At 39.5% G+C, this 15,554-nt stretch overlaps 1 protein-coding gene across 3 annotated transcripts in view; it reads left to right on the top strand.

Annotated features, from left to right (window-relative positions):
* Positions 1-15,554, top strand: part of ppargc1a (peroxisome proliferator-activated receptor gamma, coactivator 1 alpha) — a 725,479-nt gene that overhangs the window by 488,335 nt on the left and 221,590 nt on the right. The gene's annotated exons all lie outside the window — the stretch shown is intronic.

Raw genomic sequence — 15,554 nt, 5'->3', positions numbered from 1 at the left:
ATCGAAGCAGCGTTAATATTTCAAGTCCAATATGATGTTGTAAAGACTATATCATTTCATTTTCTGTACTTGTTGATGGACTGAATTGGGATAATGACTGTTTTACAACAAAAAATTGTGGATGCACTTTGATTTTGTAAAAGCAAGTTACCGAAACCCATTGTGGTCATACTTACACTGTTGCTTTGCAATCAGCGGGGGAAGGTATAAAAAGAAATGGCATGGCTCCAGTGCATGTATACAAAGTGAGATGTGGCCAGCAACATGTTGCTTAATAGTTTGTGGAGTTGTGATCAGTTGTGTATACCAAAACCCACCAGCTCCTGTCTAGCTTAGCAGCTGTGGGTGTGAACAATACTGGCAGAAGTCTTTAAAATATTTCAAGGGCAGATTGTGTCTTTCTACCAAAGTAGCTAGATAGAAGCCAATTGAGAAAGCTAGTATATTTTATCTCACCAATTTCTGTACGCTTTAGCCGTAACAAGTAACTCAAAACACTTTGTAGTTGGATCTTTTGGGCTTTTTCTTCCCATCACATAGAATCCCTAAAGTGCGGAAAGAGGTCATTCAGCCTGTCAAGTCAAGACCCTCAGCCAGACCAAGCCCCATCACTCCACTTTTACTACGGTAATCCACCTAACCTGCTGTTTGGACTTTGGAAGGAAACTCATAGAGACACCAGGAAAATGCTGTTATGGGACATACAAAACCCCCTCAAACATACCAAGGAGATAGGAGAGTGAGGCCTGCAGATGCTGGAGATCAGAGCTGAAAAATATGTTGCTGGAAAAGCGCAGCAGGTCAGGCAGCATCGAAGGAGCAGGAGAATCGATGTTTCAGGCATAAGCCCTTGTTCAGGAATGAGGAAGGTGTGCCAAGCAGGCTAAGATATCTTATGCCCGAAACGTCGATTCTCCTGCTCCTTCGATGCTGCCTGACCTGTTGCGCTTTTCCAGCAACACATTTTTCATACCAAGGAGATAGCCTTGACCCTAACTTATATCCTCAATTTTTATCCTAGCACAATATAGACTATTACTAGGCTTTGAGCAAAACACACTTTTTTCTTACACCACAAATAAAATACAAACAAAGAAAGAAGAATTAGCATAACTTTAACTCAATTGAAATACTTAACTAGCATATATCATTTAACTGCTACTCATCAACTGTTCCAATATCGCAGCATCTCACACACACATCCTTGGCATTCAGCAAAACAGATTTCCCTCACTTGCTATCTTCTGCAGTCCTGGAGAAAGTGAAAACTGAAAGAATGAGTCTAGCAGCAGAGACAGAACTCAAGCTTTTTTCAGCAGCAGCTAAGAAAACTGTATCTTGCAGCTTCCTCCAAAACACCCACTCCAAAAACTGAATGCAAAATCTAAAACCTTGGGGCTGTGTGAGCTTGACTTCATCCATTTATGCTTCTTTTATCTACTGTTCAGAAAAATATACAAAGCTATTTACTCTGCTTTTCATGGAGCAGACACTTTGACATCAGGTTTACAAAACTTGTTTTCAAGAGAAATAGGACAGGGCAAGTCCCTCTTGAAGCCATATTTTGTCACAATGTGCAAACTTCACATTCAGGAGAAAGTGAGGACTGCAGATGCTGGAGATCAGAGTTGAAGAGTGTGGTGCTGGAAAAGCACAGCCGATCAGGTAGCATCTGAGGAGCAAGAGAATTGCCATTTTAAGCATATGCCTCATTCCTGAAGAAGGGCTCATGCCCAAACCGTGAATTCTCCTGCTCCTTGGATGCTGCCTGACCTGCTGCGCTTTTCCAGCAACACACTTTCGGCTCTGATCTCCAGCATCTGCAGTCCTCACTTTCTCCTTGAGCATCTTTGTCACCTGAATTAGTTCTACAAAAACAGGGCTGCAATAACTGATATCCTAGAATGAAAATCAGGAGCTTTTATTGCCGGGTATAACAAAGTCAGAGTTAAAAAGGCAGCATTCTAACATCTCTAGGCTGATGCCTAAAGAGAAATTCAAAAGGGAAAGAATGTGTAAACATGAAATGAAGAGGTTTTCCAGAACAGATACAGTTGGCAATATAATAAAATGCTGGAAATCTGAAACAAAAACAGAAATTGCTGTTTATATTAGCATCTGTTGGAAGAAAACAGAGTTAACATTTCAACTCTGGTGACTCTTCATCAGAACAGTTAGCGGCTAGAGAAAAATGGCATTTATGCTGAAGTTGTGACATGGTGGCTCAGTGACTAGCACTGCTGCCTCACAGTAACAGGGATCGGGTTTGGTTCCAGCCTTGGGTGAATGTGGAGTTTAAGAATGTGGTGCTGGAAAAGCACAGCCGGGCAAGCAAGATCCAAGGAGAGTTGATGTTTTGAGCATAAGCCCTTCAACAGGAATGAGGGCTCATGCCCGAAACGTCGATTCTCCTGCTCCTTGGATGCTTTTCCAGCAACACATTTTCGACAAAGATGCTCAAACCAAATGGTCTGGCTAGAGGAGTCCAGTACAGTGGACTTTCTGTGATTATCTCTTGCCATATTTATTTCCCATGTGGATAAATCCACTAAAGTCCAAAGTGCTGATTAATGGTTCACAGAACTATATTCAGAAATACTTACAAGGTTAAGGTTTAAGGTGATAAATGACGATAATGGAAAAATTCTCTAAAATGTTGGCTGTTCAAACTACATGAGAAAAAAACATATATATATATATATATCTGTAGTTAAGTTATGGAGCATCATTCAATGAGAATTATTTGCATTATAGATTGAAAAACAATTCCACCCTAACCCCCATGCCAAATCAAAAGCTGTGATGTTACCAGCCCATTTATATTGGATTAGAAGCTGAAGAGGTGGAAGATTCTTTTCTGGGTGCTCCATGGTCCTTGGAGGAGCACCCTGCGAAAATGGATCTGTCCACTAATGTGGCACTGCAGCTGAAAGATTCACCCTAATGTTTGTCAGGGCCCAGCAGCCTGACTGCACATTAAGAAAATTTCTTCTTCGCCCTTCAAGGGTTTCTCTATACAGAATGAAAACAGAGACTGCTGGAGGAGCTCTGCAAGTCTGACTGCGTCTGTGGGGAAAGAAGCTAACAAAGGATCTTCTGCTGTTTGTATTTTCATTGACACTGAAAGGGGGTGCCTGTTGTTCTCAATTATCACACTTGGAAGTGCCTTTCTGAGGCAATTGTATTGGCCTTACCTCAGCTTTAAAGTCTGGGTTCAAGTCCAACTAACCAAGATGGATCATAAAATATCTGGACAGATTGATTTTAAATAAGACATTCCTGTATTATCTGAAATGGCTAACATTAATGGCGTTAAGTTATGATGTTGCTCTAATATTCTATTCCAGTATTCCTGGTCTGCTCTTGAGTGGGTGTCCGGGAAGGAATGACATGGGCACTAGCCAATTCTGCATAATTGTTCCCCTATTTAGAATTTTGGATGAGTGCTGGATTGAATCAACAGTTGGCATTCTGCTTTACTGAATGTCTAGCAATGGATCCAAACTCGTGGAGTATCAGGACCTCTTTCACTACTTTTGTTCTGTTTGTTTTGATTTACAGAAGAAAAGAAAACTGAGGAAACCAATTGTGATGTGAGGGCTTATTAAAATTTGAATTCTGCTTCATAATCTCATTCACCTTGATAGTGTAACATACAGTGTAAATGTCATGCCAGCATTTATTACTCTTCATCGATTATGCTTCATAACGTAGGGTTGGTTTCGAATTGCAGTCAGGGCAAACTTTTTAGATGATTTACCCAGCGACAGTGAAGCAATGGCTATATTGTTCCAAGTTTGGGTGGTGTGTGGGTTGGAGGGGAAATCCAATGTGCCTGCTACCATTTCTTTCCTAGGAAGTAGAGGTCACAAGTTTGGATAATGTTGTGAGATGAGCCTCGATAGGTTGCTGCACTGCTGGCATTGTGCAACAATAGTGGAGGGAATATGGGTTTAAGGCTGTTAATTGGGTACCATTCAAACTGGCTATTTTGTCCTTGATGATTCCAACGTCTTGAAATGGTTTTGCAAAAGCCAACACACTTCTGGTAATACTTTATACCTTTCAATTCCAATATGGGGGGCTTACCCTGCAAAAATGCACAACAGAAATTTGGAATATACATTGCATATGATTTTCCTACCATCCTATGGAATAGTCTGAATAATATGGTGCAAGCCCACAGTACTGATCTTCACCATTGAGACGTCACCATCCCCCTTCACCTTCTTCCCCCTTAAGTGAAGTGAGGAATACACCATGGATATTAACTATCAGGTTTACATCTAAATTGAGATAATTATTTTTGACATAAAACTTTAAGTAATATCACACAAATCAAGTCACATGTAAAGATATGTTATGGTGGGTCTGGATGGAATGCTCTTTGGAGGGTTGGTGTGGACTCAATGGGCTGAATGGCCTGCTTCCACACTAAGGATTCTATAAGAAGCAACTAGCCAGTGGATACTGTCAAGGGAATCTGATTAGCCCAGATATACTGAATGATTATTATAGCTGGAATGTGGCTTTTGAAAATCACGTTGAATCATTTGTGATTGCCTTGGTTATCATCATAGCTTCTGACAAGGACTTCACATTGCACTTACAAGCCAGTTACTGTTTGACACAGTTTTCCACTAAAACTGTGTAATGAATATTCAGTTTACTTCCTCTTAAATTTATCTGCTCAGAGTAGCTAATGATTCAGGCTTTGCCTTCTGTTTTTTTGGCTGTGCAGTTTCTCTCATTTCCGCTGTATTGCCCAGCACTGCTCTCTCTTTATGTTAATTACCTCCACTTACCATGCAATCTTATTCATGCTATATTCCACAATTTGCCTCATTTCACATCAATTCACAACTGCTGAAATAGACCAATGACAATTTTCCTTTGCTTTCAATTTTTCAAATACACAGGCTGCTAAAACAATGTCCATTTCTCGTTGTAGACCACTGCATCTGCACCAGGTCTCTTTATTATGATGCGTTAGATAGCTAAAGCTTGCCATGCATCCAATTGGCTCAACATTCCAGCATGGAGATGTGCAGCAAGTTTTAGGTTTGAACAAATGAACAAAGTATATGCTACTGATTTATATTTGGAAGCCTTCCTGAAATGTGACTGCTTGGACTCAGAACTTTGCTAACCCTTTACTGGTGGCTGACCCCAGCAAACCCTAATTACAAAACTGTAAAAGCATTTAAATTAACTGGTAGAGTTAAAGATGTCTCAACTATGTACAAAACTGATCAGCCCATAATTTCTTGGAATGTTTTTTAGCCTAAACAAAGAATATGTTTATGTTTCTATTTTTTTGTAAACAAGCCAAAATTGAGTTAAACAACCCTTAACTGCTCTGTAACAAAATTACAAATATCAGTCAGTAGAAATAGTATTGTCTGGGATGACGATACACTCTAGTGCCTGTGGTGCCAATGTTAATGCCTCCGTGCTTAGTAGTTTTTGATCTACTCGCATTTCTGGTTCCATTAACTTCTCTAGTTTCAAGTTGAATTTGTATACTTTTGCTAAAGCTTTCTCTAAGGATTTTTTTGCTCTCTTTATGCTTTTTATTCCAAACTCTCCACCACTTTTTTTTGTGAACTCAAATGTGTGTAAAATTTGATAACAGCTCCGATAGCTTTCATTAACTTTCTCATACTACAGGAAAGAGGATGACAAAAAGCTTGTTATCATTTTCCAGTGCAATCATTGCTATCTTCTTTAATAATGCTATGGCCATTACTCCTCGGTTAATTCCTCCTACATTTAACTGCAACTTTACATATCAATAGTAAAAGTGTTTTTTATTGCTGTTTTCTGTATCCTTGTTGCCTTGAGATCCTGGGCCAAATCTTCCTTTTGGGCTAATGAAATTCTGGTCTGCATATTTCCCCAACTCTAAAACTGCACATCTGACCCATCAATGACATCACATGTTGTTTGTTGTTCACACAGGGCTTGAGTTTGCAGTCCATTTTGTAAGTCATGATGGAGTGCATGAACAGCATGTGTGAGAAAATGGGCTGGTGAGAAGACCTCCCTCAGTTCTTCAACATTGCACCCAAGTGTGTTGAAAGGATTCTAAACCACACCCTTCACTTTGTACATCCTCTATCCACCCCATTCCATCCTTATCACTTCAATGCTATGCACATATCCTCCATACTTCTTCAGATCAGCTATGCCAGGTATATTCACTCCTCACATGACTCTGCCATAGTAACTTAGTGAGTATACACTATGTGCAGTCCTCTAGTTTATGTAATGTCATCAAAATAATTTACATTTCATGGGAAAAGAATTTACCATTTGAAAACAAAACTTTAATATAATTGAAATAGAAGAAAAATTGCATTCTGCCATGTGATAAGCACTTGTAATATTTGTAAACCTATTAGCTGCGTCAACAAACCAGCAACCAATTTATAGGAATAATCTGTTTTACATCTTATTGAAACTGACTTTCATTCTTATGTGAATTAACTGCCTACAATGCACTTGAAACTCAGCAAAGTCACAAATCTATATACAATAGATCACTTTTGAAAAAAGGAAAGACCAAAAAATCCTCAATTCGTTTTCAAAGCAAAGAGCCTATCAGCAATGTAAGGGAACATAGTTAGACTTCCTTTATCCATAGGTTAGTTTTATAATGGCAGCAAAAGCGAGCAGAACACTTCATAGTATTTTTCACTGGATTGTAATGTTTTCTTCATTTCTTCATATAGAGGTGGTCATGGGTTTTGAAGGCTGTCTAAGGAGTCTTGGTAAATTTCTACAATGTTTCTTGAAGATGGTGTACACTGCTATTACTGAGCAACAGTTCTGGAGGGATTTGTGGATGTGGTGCCAATCAAGCAGGCTGCTTTGTCCTGGTCAGTGTAAAGTTTCTTGAGTATTGATGCAGCTGCACTCATCCAGGCAACAGGGAAGTATTCCATCACATTTCCCACAAGTGCCTTCCAGGTGATGAATAGGCTTTGGGGAGTTAGGTGAGTTTCTCGCTGCAGAATTACTAACCTCTGACCTGCTTTTGCAGCCACAGTATTTGTATGGCTAGTCTAGTTCAGTTTCTTGTCAATGGGATCACCATGATGCTGATAGTGGGAATTCAGCCTTGATAATGACATTAAATGTGAAGTGGTGATGATTAAATTGCCCTGTATTAGATAAAGTAATGGATGGGCACATTTGTGGCACAAATATTACTTCCGACTTGTTAGCACATGCCTAACTATTTTCCAGGTCTATCTGCATTTGGACATAGACTGCTTCAGTACCTGAAGAATCAAAAATGATCTTGATGTCCAAGGCCACCTCACATCTGGAGTTCAGCTCCTTTGTAATAACTTTAACCTAAGGGACACAGCTCAGGTGAGGGCAAGGTTGAGAAGGTGGGATCTTCCAGGTCACCCCAGTGAGTACAGGAATTGAGCCCACACCACTGGCACCATTCTGCACTGTAAATCAGTCATCCAACAAATTGAGCTAACCAACTTCCAACTAAATACAATCCAGCCATTTGATCTATATGTCTTTTTAAAAATTGTTTCATTATTAGAACATGAGTTACTGATCAATATGGTAACATCATGTCAAGATAAGAGAGCCCTGCCAGCCATGTTATATGTCTTTGTAAAAAGAACAATTAAGTTAAATAGTTTGCTTTAGCAAGAAAGACTTGTTGCAGATATTAATATATGTAGATTGAAAGGCATAAAAATAAATAATTGCAATCACTAATTGTAGGCATTGACAGAATCTATGGAAGAATTGGATTTCCAAACATTATGGTCTAACTTCTGAAGATGTAAGATCTGTTCAACTTTTGGTCTGTTTATCTACATCAAGGAAATGAATTACATCCCTTAGCATAAGTTTCTGCTCTGGTTCCTCAACTTTAGTTCTAATGATAGATTTGAAATCCATGGAAACTGAAATTTGTGTTGATTATACAACATTACTTTTGAAGTTTGACAAAGAGAACTGATTTGTCTAGAAGCCAAGCTGCTGACCAAATTCTGTAGGGAAACTGATTAAAAATGGGCCTACTATCTTTTTGTGCAATTATTCTAGGTTTTTTTTGTTATGATATAGTTTTTTAATGTCTTTCTGAAAATTTCTGTTTTTTGTTTAAACATTGAATAAAATTGACCAGATAGTTTTAATGTGTATGCATTTTGTGATGGCATACTATTTCCTGCCTATTGGACAGAAGAGTATGCTCAGACAACTAATGATCAATGTACAGTAAAATATACTTACTAAACATGCTGATCTATAAATATCATGTATAAGGATGAAGGTTTCTATTATGCTTTTGGGAATTAATGATAAACTGCAAGAGTAGGAAGAAAGTATTGGATGAAAGCCTTAACTATAACATCAGTGTTTTGGAAATCCTGGGTTTGGATTCCAACTTGGCACCAAAGCATAAAATTAGTAGTTTGTGTACATGGCGAATCTTTATTTTACTTTATTTTTAATTTTCTGCAGAGACAGCTAACCTGCAAAATTAGTTTTGTACAGGATGGCCCAAAATACAGCACAGGTAACATGAAGTTACTGTTCTATAGCACAGCAAGTCTGCACTATTCTCATACAGTTAGTTTTTTAGCATTTAGAAGACAACTAGTTTTCAGTAACATTGAGATATATGATTGAAAAAAGAGTAGCACTGTATTGGAAATTGAAACAAATTGTTAAGATGTGACAGGCAGTGTGGATTATATCAATCAACAGTGATATACTAGGAGAATTGACAGACCTGTGGCAGATTAAATTTAATGCACAGGAAAGTGAAGTGATTCGTTTTGGTAGAAGGGATAGGAAGACACAACACTGATTAGATGGCTCAGTTTAAAGACAGGAACTAAGGGATCTGAAGGTGGGTGTTTGTAGATCGTTGAATTTAGGACATATTGAACATGCAATAATTAGCAAGGCATATGAGTAAGGTTTTGGATATTAGAGCCAGTGTTGTTGGACACAAAAGCAGGAATGTGAACTGGCCTTCGGTGTTAGTTAGACCACAATCAGAGTATTAAATCCAGGTTGGTGATAATGTCTGGTTAATCACATTAAGTTTGTTAATATCTTTCATCAAGGTTAAGAAGAAACAGAAGGACAATTAATTATCTAAGCACAAATATGGAAACACCTGTAGATTGTGTGTAGCATGAGAGAGAAAAGAGTTAAGAAGTCAATAAATTCTCCCTAAAAGAAAATGTGTTTGGGAAAGAAAATACAGACTGGGTGATCAAGTTGCAGAACATCTACATTCTGTCAGTAAAAATTATCCCGAACTTCGAATTGTCTATTACTTCAGTATACCACTTTGTTCCCATCCAACATTTCTCAGGCCCACTGTAGTTCCAGCGAGTCTCAATGCAAACTGGACAAATAATAGCTTCAGGCTCTCTGCCTTTATTCCTGATGAAGGGCTTTTGCCCAAAACGTCGATTTTACCGCTCCTCGGATGCTGCCTGAACTGCTGTGCTCTTCCAGCACCACTAATCCAGAATCTGGTTTCCAGCATCTGTAGACATTGCTTTTACCTAAATAATAGCTCATCCTCCACTTGGAGACATTACAGCCTTCAGGACTCGCATCAAATTTAGCCATTTTAGAGCAAGACCATCTCTTTCCATCTCTATTAACAACTTTTAACTACAGGTCCTTTCATGAAGCAGGTTGCTTTCAGTGCAGCCAACCCATTTTCAATAACTCTTAGTTTCCATTATCATCTATCAAGCTTCTCTTCTTCCCTGGCTTACTATACTACAAGAGTCCCTTTGCTTTGCCACTCTTTTATCTTTCTCTCTCTGGGCTTCCTCTCCACCTATCTGCCCACTCCCTATCATTAGCATAAATATCATCTTTACCTAGCTACTGTCGGTTCTGAAGCAGAACAGTGGAATCAAAATGTTATCTAGGCAAAAGTGAGGACTGCAGATGCTGGAGATCAGAGTCAAGAGTGAAGGGCTTTTGCCTGAAACATCAATTTTCCGGCTCCTCAGATGTGCCTGACCTGCTGTGCTATTCCAGCAACACACTCTTGACTCAAAATGTTATCTCTAATGTAACTTGGATAGACTTCTAATATTAGCAGAGAAAAAATTTCAGGTAAACATATGCTTTTGAAAACTGTCAGAAGGCTTAAATTGCTGGAAAATCATTAATTTTCTGTAGGTTCCAAGGTTCAAGTGGGACATTTAGTCGTACCAAAAGATAAATGGTGGATTCAATTTTAGCAGCATTTGGAAGCTGTCCAGGTTTGGGATGCAAGCTCAATATAAAAGAAATATCATCACCCAATAAGTGATGAGAGAAACATCTTATGGTACAATAACAACATTTAAAGGCATCTGGATGGGTATATGAATAGGAAGGATTTAGAGGGATATGGGCCAACTTTGGCAAATGGGACTAGACTAATTTAGGCTGTCTGGTTAGCATGGATGAGTTAGAGTGAAGGATATGTTTCCATGCTGTATATCTCTATGATTCTGTGAGATGACAGGAACTGATGAGTTTTCACAGAGGAATTAACATCAGAAATGATTGGGAAATGGTCAACAGTAATTTTAGTTGTGAATTTAAAATCTCATTATTCATTGAGTTGTCCTAAGACTTTAGAAATTACATGCAACATAAAAGGTTCAAAAGGAAAAGAGGATGATGCTGTTTAGGCAGAAGGAATTTTGTTGGTCACAAGAAGTGTCAGCCCAGCAATGAATGTAATAGTTGTGGATGTATTCAATTGCATGCCATTAGAATTTCACATAACGTAGCAGGAGTAAACCACTTCATCATAGCACTGAGGTGATATAAAGTGAAAGGTGCTCACTGTTGAGTCGGCAGTCAATAAAAAAGTAAAACCACCTTTGGAAAGTCAGTAGATTGCAAGTTAGCAATCTGGGTGTTATTTTATCTCTCCAACCAAACTTAACTTCTCCAAGCAAAGCAATAAAGAAATAATAATGACATCAGAGAATATGATCTTATAGCAAAAAAAACATTTTTTTTAAAAACTGCATTGGTAATTTGCCAATCCATCTGGTCACTGGTTAAAAATTCCTCTAATGAGTATAGATTTTACTCGATTTTATTAACAAAATATTCTTTATTATTAAAAACACCATGTCAGAATTTCCCAAATTCCCAAAACAATATTTATTCGTAATCTAACTCTATCCATCTGAAAAAGGATATTATCCATAGCTTAGATCCACATGTTTGAGCTGGGCCATTAGAATCTCTGTCCTCTCCGATGTCTGAATGTCTGGCTGTCTCTCTGTGGCTCTCTCTCTTGCTCTCACTCTCGCTCTTGCTCTCACTCTCTCTCGCTCTCGCTCTCATGGTCACAGCTCCACTGCTGGGCCAGGTCAAGTCTTCACTGAGGATGTGTCATCTACGTGTGTGTTCTTATCCCCCTTGGCCCTGGGAGTGCTGGTCCAGGATTCTCTAAAGGTTAACTTGCAGGTTGAGTCCTTGATTAAGAAAGCGAATGTAATGTTGTAATTTATTTCAAGAGGATTGGACTATTAAAGCAGCGATGCACTTCTAAGATTTTATAAAGCTCTAGGTAGGCCCCATTTAGAATTCTTTGTCCAATTTTGGGCCCCACACCTCAGGAAGGACACACTGGCACTGGAGCATGTCCAACGGAGATTCACACTGATGATCCTGGAATGGTAGGCCTAACATTGAATGAACAACTGAGGATCCTGGAATTGTATTCATCAGAGTTTAGAAGGTTGAGGGGAGAGCTAATAGAAACTTACAAGATAATGTATGGCTTAGAAGGGGTGGACACTGGAAAGTTGTTTCCATTGGGCAGAGAGACTAGGACCTGTGGGCACAGCCTTAGAATTAGAGGGGGTCAATTTAGAACGGAAATGAGGAGACATTTCTTCAGCCAGAGAGTGGTGGGCCTGTGGAATTTATTGCCACGGAGCACAGTCTTTAAGGCAGCGATCGATAAATTCTTGATCTCGCAAGAAATTAAGGGCTACGTAGTGAGTGCGAGTAAGTGGAGTTGAAATGCCTATCAACTATGATTACATGCTGGAGTGGACTCGATGGACTGAATGGCCTTACTTCTACTCCTATGTCTTATGGAAGGATGTGAATTACCTGGAGATGGTGCAGAGGAGATTCACCAACATGTTCCGTACGATGGAAAGATCAAGATTATGAGGAGAGCCTCGATAAGAAATATTTTTCTGGAACAGAGAAAGATGAGGGGAGGGATCTGATTGAGGCATACAACATTGAGAGCCATATATCTAATAGATTGAGAGAATTGTTTCCATGGGGAGGTGTGTCTGAGGCCAGAATGTATAAGTTTAGGGGAGGAGGAAATGGTTTAGAGGGAATCTGAGAGAGATAAAGAAAACCAGGACATGGTAGAAATATGGAATGCGCTTCCTAAGAGGATGTTGGAGGCAGGTATTCTCTCAATATTTAAAAAGAAGCATCTCATCAAGCATTTAAAATACCAGGGAACTGTAAGCTGTGGACCAAATGCATGCAAATGGAATTAATATAATTTGGTATTTGTTAGTCGGCAGAAACATGGTTGGCTGAAAGCAGAACTCAGAGATCTAGCAGACAGGTGCAGTAGGTAATTAGGAAGGATGGAATGTTGACATTTATCTTAATGGAGTGAAGTATAAGAGTAAGGAAGTCTTACTGCAACCGTACAAGGTGCTGGTGAGACCACATCTGTAGGACAGTGGGCAGTTTTGGTCCCATTATATAAGGAAAGATATAATTTCATTAGAAACAGTTCAGTAAATAGTGTGGCACTGGAAAAGCACAGCTTGTCAGGCAACATCCGAGGAGCAAGAGAGTCAACATTTCAAGCATAAGCTGTTTGTCAGGAACACCACATTCCAGCACCACACTCTTTGACTCCAGCATCTGCAGTTCTTACTTTCTCCCAGTTCAATGAACTTTTACGAAGATGATCCCCAGTATGAAGGAATTGTTTTATGAGGTTAAAAATCACACAACACCAGGTTATAGTCCAACAGGTTTAATTGGAAGCACACTAGCTTTCGGAGCGACGCTCCTTCATCAGGTGATAGATGAAGGAGCGTTGCTCTGAAAGCTAGTGTGCTTCCAATTAAACCTGTTGGACTATAACCTGGTGTTGTGATTTTTAACTTTGTACACCCCAGTCCAACACCGGCATCTCCAAATCTTGTCTTATGAGCAAAGGCTTATCAGGACTCCACTCACTGGACTTTAGAAGAATGAGATGTCACCTCATTGCAACATTTAGGATCCTCAAGAGACTTGACAGCGCAAATGCTGAGAGGATGTTTCCCCACATGCAAGAGGGTAGAATCATAGAGCATAGTCTCAGGAAAAATGGGTACCAATTTAAGACTGAAATGAGAAGAAATTTCTTCTCTGTTGTGAGCTTTTAGAATTCCTTGTCATAAACAGCTGTGGGGACATAACCCATGTGTATATTTAAGGCTGAGATAGATTCATGATCAGTAGTGGAATCGAGGGTCACGGAGAAAGGGCAAGAAAATAGACATGAGGAATGTTGGATCAACCATGATGCTATTGAATGGTGAAGCTGGCTCAAGTCACTGAACAGCCTATTTCTTATCGTTTTATGGTCTTCCTGTGTTGTATGACTCTATGACAGTTCTGAAAGGGAGTCTGGAATGGATGGTTCTTAGGAAATATTGATGGACTGGTGAAGAGAATTTGGATCACAGGAGGGAGCTATCATATTGTAGTAATCCAGAACTAGATAGGGTAAATAGAAGTCATAGTTTGACAAGAAAAAAGACAACAAAACAAGCCAGCGATTCAGCAAGAAGTAGGTCCTTCCGACTAAAACTTATAGTGGTTACTAAAAACATTACAGAGTAAGTTGATAAACAATGTCAAACAAAAATAGTTGGAAAGCTGGATAGAATTTGATGTGTACACTGCTATATCAGATAGGAACAGCTAACTTTATCACAAAGATTGAGATGCACAGCCGAAATTCCTCCTCATGGTATGTTTAAGGCTAAAGTCAGACGAGTTGCTCAGGGTTTTGAAGAGTAACTTGGTGATTAAAAATATTAGAATTGATTTCCCTGCAGTGAGAAAAGACACAGAAGTGTCATAGAATCACAGAAGTGTTATGGCACAGAAGTTGACCATTCAGGCGTGTGGCACCAGCTCTTCAGTTGAGCATCTTCCCTTACTGACATATAGTCAAGCTTCAGTGGACCTTAATTAGATAGGATTAAGTATCAGGTAGAACACAAACAGATGTGCAGTCACTTAAAGCAGCTAACTTGGGGTGGGTGCACAGCAGTTTATAGGAATATTGGATTGAGGACTTTGAACTTTTGTCTGGTTTGGCATGTAGTTTGTGAAGTACTCAAGCTATCAATCAAAGCCATTTTAAATTTCATGTCTTGGCAGCATTATTTAGGCAAGATGCCTAGAGCTCAGTGAGCAGAGTGGGCTAACCTTTTTTAAAAAATCATTTGTGGGATGTGGGCATTGCTGGCTGACCAGCATATATTACCAGTCACTAGTCGCCTTGAGGTGGTGGTGAGCTACTTCCTTGAACAGCTGAAGTGCACCTGCTTGGGTTGACTCACAATGTCATTATGGAGGGAATTCCAGGATGTTGACCCTGAGACAGTGAAGGAATGGTGAGAAATGTCCAAGTCAGGATGGTGAGTGCTTGGAGGGGAACCTGAAGGTGGTGGTGTTCCCATGTATCTGCTGATCTTGTCCTCCTAGATGGAAGAAGTCCTGAGATGGAAGATGTTGTCTTATCTGGCGAATTCCTGCAGCGCATCATGTAGATAGTAGTATGCATTGTTGCTACTGAACATCAATAGTGGAAGGAATGGATGCTTGTGGATGTTGTGCCAATCAAGCGTGTTGCTTTGTCCTGAACGGTGTCAAGCTTCTTGATTGTTGTAGGAGCTGCACCCATCCAGGCAAGTGGGGAGTATTCCATCACACTCCTGACTTGTATCTTGTATTTGGTGGACAGGTTTTGGGGTGTCTGGAAGTGAGTTACTCACTGCAGTATTCCTAGTTTCTGACCTGTTCTTTTTGCCACTATGTTTTTGTGGCACGTTCAGTTGAGTTTCTGGTAATGGTGTCCTGTCCGGATGTTGATAGTGAGGGATTCAGTGATGGTAACACTTGAAAGTCAAGGGGCAGTGGTTAAATGATCTCTTCATGGTGATGGTCATAGCTTGGCATTTGTGTGGTGTGAATGTTATTTTCCGCTTGTCAGCCCAAGGCTATATATTGTCCAGTTCTTATTGCATTTGAATATGGACTGCTTCAATATCTGAGGAAGTATGAATGGTGCTGAACATTGTGTAATCATTGGTGAATATCCTCTCTTCTGAACTTTTGATGGAGGGAAGATTATTGATGAAACAGCTGAAAATGGTTAGTGATTTGCTGTATTTGGATTTACACTTTGAATGTAAGAAAATGGGAAGGAGCTAGGTGCTACAGCGCAGCAGAAAGATTTCCAGTTGCAATTAGCACTAAAA

Source organism: Chiloscyllium punctatum, chromosome 1 (assembly GCF_047496795.1).
Source record: "Chiloscyllium punctatum isolate Juve2018m chromosome 1, sChiPun1.3, whole genome shotgun sequence".
Lineage (NCBI taxonomy): Eukaryota > Metazoa > Chordata > Chondrichthyes > Orectolobiformes > Hemiscylliidae > Chiloscyllium > Chiloscyllium punctatum.
Note: the sequence above shows the minus strand (reverse complement) of the source record. Positions and strands in the feature narration are given on the sequence as shown.